The 14,176-nt window shown below is 34.1% G+C and overlaps 1 protein-coding gene across 1 annotated transcript in view; it reads right to left on the bottom strand.

Annotated features, from left to right (window-relative positions):
* Positions 1-14,176, bottom strand: part of VWA8 (von Willebrand factor A domain containing 8) — a 469,402-nt gene that overhangs the window by 446,368 nt on the left and 8,858 nt on the right. The window lies entirely within an intron of this gene.

The raw sequence follows: 14,176 nt of genomic DNA, 5'->3' as shown, positions 1-14,176 counted from the left end.
AGTCAGGAGTACCTGGGTTCAAATCCGGTCTCAGACACTTAATAATTACCCAGCTGTGTGGCCTTGGGCAAGACACATAACCCCATTTACCTCTCAAAAACTAAAAAAAAAACCAACAACAACAAAAAAAAAACCCACTAAAAAAAAAAAAAAGCTCACTGTTTCTTCAATGATAAAACTGACCTGATAATAAGCTACCTGAAATATATTGTCAAGAGACTGACCTAAGGCTCATACACAAAATGAATTGAACAAGAATACACCAAAGAAGATTAAACAAAGTGAGTTATATGAATGTGATAGAATATTATTAAGTTATAATAAATGAAGAGTAAGAAAAATTCAGGATCCTTGTTCAAAATTATAGTGAAGTAAATCTGTAAGAACAACAGACATAAATAACTACAACAAAATTTTAAAATGACAATAAAACAAAACTGAAAACTCCAGGGAAGAAATGATGAAATGCAGTACCTTTCATAAGAGAGATAAGATATTAATGGCTTGAAATGCATATTTTATAAAATATGAATATTTGCTTTTGCTTAACTGTTTTTTTATTTGTTACAAGGGAACAAATTACTTTTGCCTCCTTTCAGAAAAAAAAAACCTAAGAATGAACATAAAAACCTGAACAGCCTCCTCAGACAAGAGTGATTCTAGGCTAACATGGGACCCTACACAAACTAAGCAACTATGTGGAGAATCCAAGTCAAAGCCTTCTATATTCTTTCTCTTCTTATATTTCTCAAAAGCACTTTACTTATACTTCTTTCCTCTATACTCCTCTCACTTAATCTCATATCCCTGTTATTCTTATACTTGTGCTTGTCTCTTAAGCCTTTCAAACTCTTTGAAAAAAGGGTCTCTGCCTCAGCTATGTGATTTTTTAAATTAAATGTTCTATTAAACATAAGTGTGACCAACTTCCAACACATATTAATCATGTGGCCCTGAGAAAGTACACTCTAAAGTAGTAGGAGCAAACTGAACTATAAACAGGCGACTAAAACATTTATAAGGATTCTTGCAGGCCACATATTGACTTAGAAAATCACATATTAACATTATCTATATCATATAATATTCTATTTATTTTGCTAAATATTTCCTAGACATATATGTAAATATAGTTGAGAAACATTTTTAAAAGTTAATATAGTTTAAAAATTAAAAAATATTCAGGGCGGCTAGGTGGTGTAGTGGATAAAGCACCCGCCTTGAAGTCAGGAGTACCTGGGTTCAAATCCGGTCTCAGACACTTAATAATCACCTAGCTGTGTGGCCTTGGGCAAGCCACTTAACCCCATTTGCCTTGCAAAAATCTAAAAAAAAATTCAAAAAATTTAATCTTGACAAATTATAAAATATTTTAAAAATAAATAAAAATACAACAGAACCCAGATAACATTACATTTTAAAACTAAGTCAAGATGTGCCTTAGAGGGATTATTATGTACAGATAAGTGATCTTTTTTTTCTTAGGATTTAGGAATACAGAGGTGAATGAAATGGTGCATTTTCTTCCCTGATAGTTTACAACCTTTGACAGCACTGCTACACACTGTACAGAAAATTGTAACCTGCATAGGTTAACAGCTTACATATCGGAGAGCTCTCTAAACTAATAAAATAACAGATCCAGTCCCTACTTCTGTCAGTAACATTAAATAACAACATAGAGGAGTCTAATTGTTTACTAACTACTTACATGTAAAATTTATCAGTGCTGAATTCTGCGAGAAAAATAAAAAGTTCTTTGTTACTAGACCAAAGTAATACAAAATTGTCTAAATGTAGTTAAGGTAATTGAACACTATCCCATCTCTAAAGTCCCCTTCTGTTTCATATGATATTCTCATATTATGCTTTGTGTTGGTTTACTAGTTTTCTTTTGCTCTCTGATTATCTTTTATGTGTCCACAATCAAACATATAATAAGCATCTGTCTTCAACAGGAAGCTTTTAGAGGAGAGAGTCTATTTTTTTCCAGTCCAGCACAGCTCTTCAGAGCAGTTTTCAATTAACAAATAAAGAAGTGTTCTTTTTTTTTAAGGTATTTTTTTGCAAGGCAAATGGGGTTAAGTGGCTTACCCAAGGTCACACAGCTAGGTGATTATTAAGTGTCTGAGACCGGATTTGAACCCAGGTACTCCTGACTCCAGGGCCAGTACTTTATGCACTGAGCCACCTAGCCTCCCCGCTGTGTTTTTCTGAATGCTGACTGAAAGTGAATAGGTTGTAAACTATCAGGGAAGAAAATGCACCATTTCATTCACCTCTGTATTCCTAAATCCTAAGGCTTAATAAAGTAGCTACTTAATAAAGTTTGACTTTTAATTGAGCAAAGAAAGTAAGCAATTACCAAGTCAAAAAGGGCACAAACACTTTGGGATTTGAACTATATTAAAAGAATCTTATAGGGGCCACAGAAGCAGAGTTTTTAGGCAAAAGATGAAAAGAGCCTAAACTAGGATAATTATGGTTTGAGATGGGGAGGAAAAGATTTATCAACTAGCTGGATACATGGAGTAAGGATGAATGCAGCAAAGAGGATGATACCAACATTAAAAATATAAGTGACTGGAATAATGGTGCTCTTGATAAAAATAAGAAAGTTCAGAAGAGGGGAGTTTAAAGAAAAAGACATAATGAAACTTCTAATCAAGATAACCATTTATTCATGTCTATTATCCTCTTTCCCAATAAAAAGAAAACCAAGGGTATAGAGCTGTTACTCTTCAGCCTCTACTCCCAGAGTCTGAAGTAATCTGGGGGAGAGGGCATGGAGACCACTGAGAGGAGTAAGAAAACTTTTCCTACTGAGAATGCAAAGTTGAGTTTAGGTTATAACTGCCCTGAGGGCCCAATACCCAATAGCCATGGTAGGATGTTGAAGAAGGGGGTGAAGGGGGTAAATTGGGTATTTTGAGCATTAATGGGTAGAGATGGTGCAGTTGTGTTGGAGAGAAGTTTAGAATGAGAACTAATTGAGACCTATCTTCCTGTCCTTCCAATAGATGATATTCAGGTTTCCTAGGGATCACACCACTGCCTCATAGATATGTATTGTCCCCCACCACTTAAAGAGCATTAGTCTGAGAGACCCAGGAAGTCTGTAATATCTCAGGGATAAAAGGGAAACTGGGGAAAATTTGGAACAAAATAAAAGGAAATTAAGTATATTTTATGCCAAAAAATTACTGAAAATTAAACATGGAGAAACTGTTTCTAGACATATTTTGAAAGTATTCCTATGCACAATATATGGAATAATGATATGTTTCCATAAAGCATTTATGAAAACATCATACTAAAGTTCTCTATTAACAGGAGACCACCAAAAATCAAAGAAGTGTTGGGGGACAAAAAAATCCTGAATTTTTCTTCTCGTCTGGATGGAAAAAAAAAATCAATATTTGAAAATAAACATGAAGTTAATTTTTCCTATATCATGAGCTTCCCAAATCAGAGATATGTATTATGTAACTGTGACTGATCAATACTAAAAATAGGAATGTCAGGGTGGCTAGGTGGTACAGTGGACAGAGTACTGGCCCTGGAGTCAGGAGTACCCAAGTGCAAATCCAGCCTCAGACACTTAATAATTACCTAGCTGTGTGACCTTGGGCAAGCCACTTAACCCCATTGCCTTACTAAAAAAAAAAACAAAAAAAATTAGGAATGCTCTTGGTTCCTCCAAGAATGTGTATTATGAAACTGTGATTAATCAATATAAAAAAATAGGGATGCTCTTGGTTCCTTCATGAATGTACCTCCAGAATAATGCTAAGAAATAATCTTATATTCAAGGAATTTAAAAATCTTCAAATTCATTCTTAAATCTTTACCATATTACCACATGAGAAACAAAATGAGAAACACAAAATCTAACTCCTGTATACAAGTATATGAATTAGTGACAGAAATTAATTACAACTGGCATTTACATATCATTTTAATGTTTGCAAAGCTCTTTATACATATTATCTCATTTGATGCTCAACACAAAATACAATCTACAAGTATTATCAGTTCCATTTTACAGATGTTAAATGACTGGCCCATGGTTCCAAACTATTAAGTGTCCTGACTGATTCATATACTCAAGTCACTAAACCATTCAACAGTTAGGGCCTTTTTATATTTTAAATAGCTTATACTATGCAACTCAAGAGGAAAATATATTTTCTATACTGGGTTAGACTAATGAAAACTGGCACAGCTAGGTGGTCCAGTGGATAGAGCACCGGCCCTAGAGTCAGGAGGACCTGAGTTCAAATCCATCTCAGACACTTAATAGCTGTGTGGCCTTGGGCAAGTCACTTAACCCCACTGCCTTAAATCAATAAAATTTTAAAACATATAAAAAATTCCCTAGTCTATGGAATTATAGGAAAAAAATGAATTCACTTTCTTTACAGGAAAATCAAGGGAAAGTGGAAATAATCATTCCAATTTAGGATTGAAAGAAACCTTAAATATTATGAAGTCAGTCTCTGGTTACTTTACAGATAAGCAAAGTATGACTCAGGCAGCTTAACTAACTTATCCAAAACAACACAAGTAGGATATAGCAAAGCTAGATTTAAACCTAGGTTTGCTGATTCTGATTGTAATATTCTTTCCATTTCTCCAGGTGGGCTTAAGTATAAGAAATTAATTACAAAGAGTTTTCTGACATCCTAAATATTGCGTGGTTATTTATGCTCTAGAAAAGTGGTATTACACTCAAATAGAAAACAGGGGCCATTAAACAGCACATAAAGATGCCTATGGACTGCATATTAGTGTAGAAAACATAATAGAATTATTATTGTTATTATCTATTGTTTTATATATATATATATATATATATATACACACACACCTACCTTATTTTGTTAAACATTTCACAATTATATAGTATTCTAGTTCTTCCCCTAGAAAGTGCTAAAATAGAATAAATGATGATCAATGGAACAGAGCCAAAATAGTTGAGAAACAGGGGCTTGTCTAAGCTCTCCCTAATTCTCTACCAAACAACTTTAAATAATACCTCAAATCAAATTCTGGAGTGGCAGAACCCATAATATAAATGGGTGAAACAATTTTCCAGCCCAAAGCAACTTAGAAGGCTGAAAGGCACAGTCAATCAAATCAGGGGGAGAGGTGGAATCCAGATTATGCTAGCACAGGCCCACCAGCAGCAGGCCCTGAAGGTGACCTAACCAGCAGTAACAGAGGCTGCTTCCAGAGTTCTCATGACACAGACACCCGGTGAGAAGATTACATGGGTCCCTTTACTGGCATGGAGTACAGAATCCTGTTGCATTATCCATATTTGGGTTTGCAGCCAAAGTTCCAGGCAGGGAAAAAAGCTCTTGTGGTTGCTCATTGACAAGAACAAAAACCAGGAAAGAAGTAATCATCCCTCTCCCCAAATCCTCCCACTTTGGAATAGGGCAGCTATCAGGAGATCAAATCTGGCCCCCCAGATACTTAACACTTATTAACTGTGTAACCTTGGTTGTCACTTAACCCTGAATGCCTCACATCCAGGGTCACCTCTGATCGTCCTAATTCATATCTGGTCAATGGACCCAGATGTCCAGAGGAAAAAAATGAGACTGGTGACCAAGCATAACATCTCCTCATTCAAATCAAAATCAATTACCTATCATGGCACCATTTCCCTGATGTCATAGTCCTCTTCAAGAATGAAGGACAAACATCATATCACGACTTTGGAAGATCTCAAGGCAAAGATCTCCTAAACTAGCTCTGAAAGCAGCTGCATGAAAAACTTAGAAAATCAATTAAGAGAAGTAGAGGAAAAATGGGAAAAGTAAGGAGTATGATGCAAGAAAAGTCAATAGCTTGGAAAGCAAAAAAAAAAAAATGAAGAAAATAATACCTTAAAAAACAAAATAGGTCAAATGTTAAATGAGGTTAATGATTTATTCTTTTTTTCACCACATGACTAATATAGAAATGTTTTACATAACTATATATGTATAACATACCAAATTGCTTGTCTTCTCATTGAGGGAAGAAGGAAGGGAGAGAGATTTTAAAATTCAAAATTTAAAAACATTCTAAAAATTGCTTTTATATGTAATTGGTGAAAAATGTAAATAATGATCATTATTTAGATTAGAAGTAATCTTTCTACTTGGAGACAAGTGGTAAACTTTCTTCATGAAGTTATTTTTTTTCTTTAATTATAAAGACTAAAAACATAAAACCAAAAAATTCCAGACACTGGAAAAGACTACAAATAGTACTACTATTTTTTACTTATGCATATTGCATACTTAATCTCTCCCACTAATCAGAAACTACAAATATTAATAAAGTTATTTATAAGTCTATGACTTGGGTTGTGGCTATTTATAAATATAATAGTGTTTGAGGGATGACAATAAGCTACCTAGGGTAGCTTAGAGGTCAGTGTTAAATGGCTTCTGTAGTATACTATGTCAAACTCCCACACCTCAGCCTACTCAACTCTTTTCAACTCAGATTCTAAGGCAATCAAGAGGTATGATTCTATGTCTCTTCATAAATGAATCTTTCATTAATTAATCAATGAGCTCTAAAGCCTTATTTCAGTTAAAGAAAATACCTCTCTCTGAAAAAAAAAGGAACTAGCTAAATTACTGTTCTAGCAATGTTTAAGATAACAACTGCTTAAACCAAAAATATACCATGTTTGGAATCTAACTGCCAAGACACTCACAGGAACTATATGAACACAATTACAAGATACTTTTCTTATAAATAAAGACAGATCTAAAGTGCTGGACAAATACTAATTTCTCATGGGTAGACCAAGATAATATAATTAAAATGACAATACTATTTAAATTAATTTACTTATTAAATGCCATGCAAATAAAATTACTAAAGAATTATTCTATAGAACTAGAAAAAGTAACAAAATTGCAAAGAACAAAAGGTCTAGAATATCAAGGGGGGGCCAAGAAGTGAAGGAAAGAAGTCTAGATCTCAAACTTTATTACAAAGCAGTAACCATCAAAACAATCTGGTATAGGATAAGAATAATTGATTAGTGGAAGAGATTAAGTACATAATGAAATGACCACAGCAATCTAATGTTTGACAAACCCACAGATCCAAGCTTTTAGTGATAAGAACTTGCTGTTTGATAAAAATTTCTGGGAAAACTGGAAAGTAGTCTGGCAGAAATTAGGCACTGACCAATTATATACCAAGATAAGGTCAAAATTGAGTACATGTGTGTATGAATAAAAGCAAATTAGGGAACATGGAAAAAATTACTTGTCAGATTTATAGACGAGGGAAGCATTTGTGACCAAACAAGAGAAAGAGGGTCATTAGAGGTAAAATTGGATAAATTTTTATTACATGAAATTAAAAAAGGGTTTTACAAAAAAAAAACAAGAGTCAAAATTAGAAGAAAAGTAGAAAATTGGGGGAAATTTTTTACAGCAAGTTCTCTGATAAAGATTTCATTTCTCAAATTTGAGAGGAAAGTAAGACAATTTTATCAAATTAGGAGCCAATCCGCACTTGACAAATGATCAAAGGATATGAACAAGCAGTTTTCTAAAGAAATCAAAACTATCAATAATCATATTTTAAAGTGAAAAGAACTCTGAGATACCATGTCACACCCATTAGACTGATTAACATGATAGAAAACAAAAATGACAAATCCTGGAGGTATGAAAAATTCATTAACTAATGGATGGAGTTGATGGAGTTATGAGCTGGTTCAACCATTCTGGAGAATAATTTGGAACTGTGCCCAAAGGCTATAAAACTATGCATACCCTTTAACCCAACAATACTGCTTCTAAATCTATCTGTATCCCAAAGACATTAAAGGAAAAGGAAAAGGACCCTTATGTGCAAAACTATCTACAGTAGTTCTTTTTGTGGTGGCAAAGAATTAGAAATTGAGAGGGTATCCATCAACTGGGGAATAAATGAACAAGTTGTGGTATAGGATGTAATAGAATACTATTGTATTAGAAATGATGAACAGAATGACTTCAGATAAACCTGGGAAACCTGGGAGGACTTATATTATGGATGCCAAGTGAAGCAAGCAAAACTGGAACAACACTGTACACATTAAAAGCAATACTGTAATGATAATCAACTATAATAGTTATTCTGATCAATAGAATGATAGACAACAAATTCAAAGGACTATGATGAAAAACTTTATCCACCTCCAGAGAGAAGTGATAAACTGAACAATAATTTGAACAAGTTTTTAAACTTTATCATAAACTTTTTTAAGTTTTGCAACATACCTAATAGGGAAATGTTTTGCATGACTTCACAAGTGAACATTTTAAAATACTGTTTAATGATCCTAAAGAGATCAATGGTTTAAGAGCTTAATGATAAATGTCTACACAAATTATTAACATGTGATGAACAAAAATATATCTAAATACTTAAATAATTCAAAGATGTATCAAAGACATTGGTCAAAATCACCTCCAGTTATCAGTGAAGTCAATGACTTACATTCTCACTATTCAGCTCTTTCAAGATAATAGTAAAATTCTCAAGAGAAGTAAGCTTTAAACACCGTTTTCTTAGGAAATATCTCTTCAGATTCTTTCTCTTTAACAATTAACTTGCAGAGTCTCTCAGGAAATAAGTTTTCTTGGTTCCATCTCCTCAAATTATCTAGACATAATAGCTTCCTGAATGACAATTAAGCAGCTTTTCTTCCAATCTTTTCTGTCTAAAAGAAGGCGTAATAATGCACAATCCATCTGCAGGAGGGTCTACTGAAGCTGGGATAACATAAATAATATCAATACAGAGCAATTACCAGATCAGATTTGCGGTTGGTGAAGGTGAGGGGAAGCATTCATTAAAACCACCTACTAAGGTCTAGCATGTAGTTGTGTAGTAGTTAGGTTGTGGACAGCTAAGTGGTTAAGTGGATAGAATACCAGGTCAGGAGAACCTGGGTTCAAATCTGACCTTAGACATGTGACACTTATTGTGTGATCCTGGGCAAATCACTTAACCCTGACTGCCTCATATCCAGGGCCATCTCCAGTCATCATGATCTATATCTGATCACTGGACTCAGATGGTTCCAAAGAAGAAAGTGAGGTCAATGACTTAGCACTCTCAAATCCAATTCACATACATGTCATGGCATTACTTTCCTGATGTCATGAGAATAAAGGACAAACACCACCAGCAGAAGTAGCAGGAGTTAGGGTTCTTTAGGTAGAACAGGTTACCCATACTAAGGAAATCACAAAACCTTGAAATACTGAGATAGTGATACTACTCATTCAACCAAAAAAACCAAAGCACCATTATTAAACATTGTTGCTAGTTGCCAGGCTCTGGGGAAGATGCTTCAGTGAATCTGTGATATCATCTAAGTACCTACTACAACAATTCAAATCACAACATGCTTTTTTATCCTGAAAATTTCACCTAAATAAGCTGAGGATGCTTCTCAAGTTCCCTCAGTACTACACAGATACCAGTGGAGAGCAAAGGCTATCTGTCTATCCATATAAAAGCAGACGAAAAACAATTTCTGCCCTCAAGGAAATTAGTAAGGGAGATGGCTCAGTTGTGATATCAATAAAAAGTAGCAGCCCTGGGTCTTAGGGGTAGAAAATTAGAATTCAGTTATGACTTCAAATTATACTAGTGAAGTGACCTCCAAGCCTCTGTTCTTCCTTTCCTATAAAATAACTATAAGGCTAGATAAATGAAATGCCAATGTAATTTCAAGCCATTATATAATGTTTCAGAATTCTTTGTTTACTTCATACTTATAAATTTTGTTTATTTAAAAGACCTATCAATTTTCAAAACTTGCAAAGTTTTCTTTTTTCTGTTGTACTAACTATAATTGAAGTTCTTTGTCATTTTTCTACTAAAGAATTAAAGATTTATAGTACATTTAAATTCCACAAGTACTTTGTCCTATAAAGTATTCCTTGTTGCCTTTTGTCAAGTATCCAAATATTTTTATTAATTCCATTGCTTAACTTACTCTGAACTCCAAGCACATGGTATTTAATTATTCTAATTTTTTAACTTGAAAATATTTTAGTAGGGGTTTTGTTTGTTTTAATTAACTTAAATGTTTTTGCAAAATGCTGAATCAAGCTTTTGTCTATACTTGGCCTGGGAAAATCCCATCTGCAATTTTGGAGAGAGGCCAGCCCACTGGCAAATGGATAAATTCTGCATATGGGCTCACTGCACATTTAATGAAAGGGTTTAAATATGAATAATAAAATGAATGAAGCATACATCATAGTATATCAGATATATATCTCAATTTAAATTAAATTAATGACAGTTTTCTTCATATAAAAACTATTGACTGTATACCGAACACAAAATTAGCCAAATCCAACTCCTCTGAAGATGAAATTATTTGTAACATAAACAATTCATAATAATTAGTGAATTATGAATATGATTTAACAAAATAAGAGATTGTACTGTTATGTGATAATATGCAATTTAACATCTAATTATGCTTGTTAGATGAATAAACAAATAATTCAAAAAATGAACCTTATATCATTCTTAACTAAATCACTGAACATCATTTATTTTTAGTAAATAATCTGTCACATAAATGCTATTAAACAAAAACACATTAGATATTTCATTACTCTTTCATCTACAGCATATATTAACTTGTAAATACACTAAAAAAAGTTTTTAAAAGATAAAGATTTCCAAATAAAATTAAAGAAAATGAAGTTGTCTTTTTATATCTTTTGAAACCATCTTGATGTGAAAGCATTACATAGAAGTCTAAGGACAAATTTCTTCAGTAAGTCCATCTGAAGCCAGAGTTCTATAATTTTATTAATTAAATGTTTACTCCCTTCCCCCTTTTACTGATTTCAAAAGTCTGTTACTTCATTCTATTGAAAATATTTCTATTTCAGAAAAGAGACATAGAAAATGAAGTATCTCTCATGTCAAAATATAACTATAAAATATTATTAAACCATATGAAATAATGAAATGAAGAATAAGAATGAATGAGAAAACAATATATACTAGTATAACAATATAAATGGAAGGACAAAAAAGTCTAGCTCCCTCCCACTTCATTTGTCTGATTTCATTGATAAATGCATTATTTTTTTTATTCCTGATTATAAGATACAGTTTTGGATAGTTCAGATGTAAGGAATTGCTCTCTGGATAGGATGGAGGTAATATAAAAATAGATCTCACAAAAATTAAGATATATAATCTTTCATTTCTCATCTGTTAAGATATATCAACTGAATTTTTATGCTATTCAGCGTTCATCATATTTGGTACTAGTAGTTCTCTCCCAGAAACGTTCTTGAGGTCATATGACCTGTAAAATGGAATAGTCATTTTATGAACATCACTCCAAACTAACATCCTGAAAAGTAATAAATATGTATCAAACTTGTAGTCCTAAAGCCAAATTTATAATTTGATAGAAAAACTTAACTCCCTAAAAGCACCATGAAATAAATCAGAGAACAAATAACTAAAAGTTCATCTTCTCATTTCCATCCCAACCCCATCCATGGATGCTATGAGCACCCTCACATGGATGTGTCTCAGGTTCAGCTGTAGGGGGCCCTTGTCTTATTCCACCCTGCCCCGACTACCCAACAGCAACAAAAGGGATGTAGTATAAACTTTCTCCCTACTTGATATAAGGTGGAAAATATTTATTCTGCCCAGCCATAAGAAAAAAAAAAGGAATTAAAATGATAGGGAAAGAAACCATACATAGAACAGAACCAAATAGAAGAAAAGGAGATTAAAACCTAGCTGGGGTCGGTCTTCTCATTCAGAACCCCTCCCATGGTGTTTACCCCTGATAGAGATTAGACAGGCCCCACATTCCCTAACCCAAGGAAGTTGATGACAGTCAGTTTTTGCAGCAAATAGAAGAGGAAAGAATCAAAAGTTGACAAGATATGGCAAAGAAAATACTTGAAATACAAGACAGAAACTAAAAAGACCAAACTTCTAAAGGGAAAAATGTGAGTATAAACCTTGTTTCCAAGAGGGTAAAATAATAGTGAGATTCAAAAAGAAAAAATAGCAAAAATTCACACAAAAATTATCATAATACAATGCAGGAAAATGAATCAAGAATCCCCAATGGAAAAAAATTCTGTAATTTCCCAGAGATCATGGAGGGGAAAAAATATGAAATGTTTGAAAGAGCATTAAGATAATAGGACATAAGATAGCAAGACAGCAAGAAGATAATAGGACATAAGTATGTGAACCAGAACCCTCAGAGTAGAATTAACAAAGTAGGAGGAAGATATCTCAGGAACATATGAGTAATCTCTCCAACGAAGAGGTACAAAAACAGTATATGTCCATTGTAAGAAATAGAAAGGAATCATAATAGATTTCATTCACCTGGAATCAAAATACAAAAAATCAGTCATCCTTCTCCAAGTGAAGGTGTACTTCCCAAGGAAGTGGATGACAGCCAAGACCACATTCTAAACCAAAAGGAGGTATATGGATCCCTGAGGCCGATCAGGGTCCAGAGTGATTGGGGAGACCAAAAAAAAAAAAAAAAATCAGAGATAGTGTAAATTGACCTTAAGACCCTAACCCTAACCTTAAGAACAGATGTGACTAGGTCTTAAGACAAAATGACTCCCAAACCAGGCTAAGATTCTTGAACAGCGGCAGGCAATCCAGCTTCTACATTCCTACTCAAGGAAAAGCCTAAAAATAATACCACACTAAATAATGGTCAAAAAATCCACTAAGAAATTAAATAATAAATGACATCATCCTATAATTACACAGAAAGTCAGCCAAAAGCCCAAAGGCAACAGGAAAGGAGGTCCAACAAAAAAAAAATCCAATACCAAACAAAGGCAAATAAGACTAAAACCACAGAATCAACCAATATACCTGTAGTCTGAAAGACTCCATATGCTGAAGTAAGCACTGATGGTCAGCTAAACTGTCTGAAGTGACCAGAAGTACAAGTTGCTATGGAAACCACTGTAGGCACAACAGCTCTCAAAGAGGGGCAGCCAAGGTCAGTGGTTCCAAGATGCTTATCACTCCATCCTGCCATCCCACACAGGGGCTGTCCAATCTTTAAGCTCTTCTAGGACACATCACCCAACAAAAAACAAAGGGCCACATACACAGAATTCAATACCCACTGATGGACTACAATGCAACACCCACCACCCATGAGTACAACAAATGCAAAGAGAAGTGGGCCCACAGGCCACGTGTAGCCCCATGTAGCCCACAGGATAGATACATCTGCATGGGGATCCAGCACTCTAAAACTCAGCTAAAAGTAATATGCTTTCGCTCTCATTCATCCCTACACCCATGCATGGTGAGCTATTGTTTTCTCAAAAAGTAAAAAGATATTGCTTGACGCTTGGTTGGCTCAGATGATTCAACAATAAGAACTAGCATTTATATAACAAAAGATTTGCAAAGCATTTTACATATATTGTCTCATGGGATTATCACAATAACGAGGGAGGAAAGTGTTATGTTTATCCCCACTTAACAGAGAAGGAAACCAAGACAAAGAGATCAATTTCCATAGCTAATCAGACTGATGCAAGATCTGAACTCAAGTCTTTCTGGCTATTAATCCAGGACATAAAGCACTGAGCCACCTAGCTCACTTGAATATTCTCCTTCTACTATGGCAAAGTAAATCTTTTTTTTTTTTTGCTAAATATAGATTTACAAGTATTTCCTTTTGTCCTAATATCAAACCTAAACTCCCAGCGGACTGACCTGAGTCTGCAGGAATGGAATATGATGAGCTGGTCAAAGATGAGCAATGCTAAGGATGGTGAGTCCTGTGATTTTGGTCCTAACTCTGTAAATTGTAATTACTTACTGCGGGGAATTCCAATCTAATGGAAGATAAGAAAGTGAAATACCTTTGACCATTCAGCATGAAGAAAATAATATAAATATGTTCTCGTGAAAGGTAGGCCTTACTGCTTTTAAGGTGTAAACCATTCAGTTTTGAAGGGGTTTTTGCAGAGTGTAGCTTCATTCTTCAATCCTATAACCATATTTGAACATATTCAGTCACTTAGGGGAAGGATGAGAGACTCCAAAGCAAAACGAGGCAATCCCTGAAATTTTAGTATTGCCTAATAAACATGAAGAAATTGAA

The sequence above is a fragment of the Macrotis lagotis genome, chromosome 6 (genome assembly GCF_037893015.1).
Source record: "Macrotis lagotis isolate mMagLag1 chromosome 6, bilby.v1.9.chrom.fasta, whole genome shotgun sequence".
Taxonomy (NCBI): Eukaryota; Metazoa; Chordata; class Mammalia; order Peramelemorphia; family Peramelidae; genus Macrotis; species Macrotis lagotis.
The sequence above is the reverse complement of the archived record's forward strand: the minus strand, read 5'-3'. Positions and strand labels throughout refer to the sequence as shown.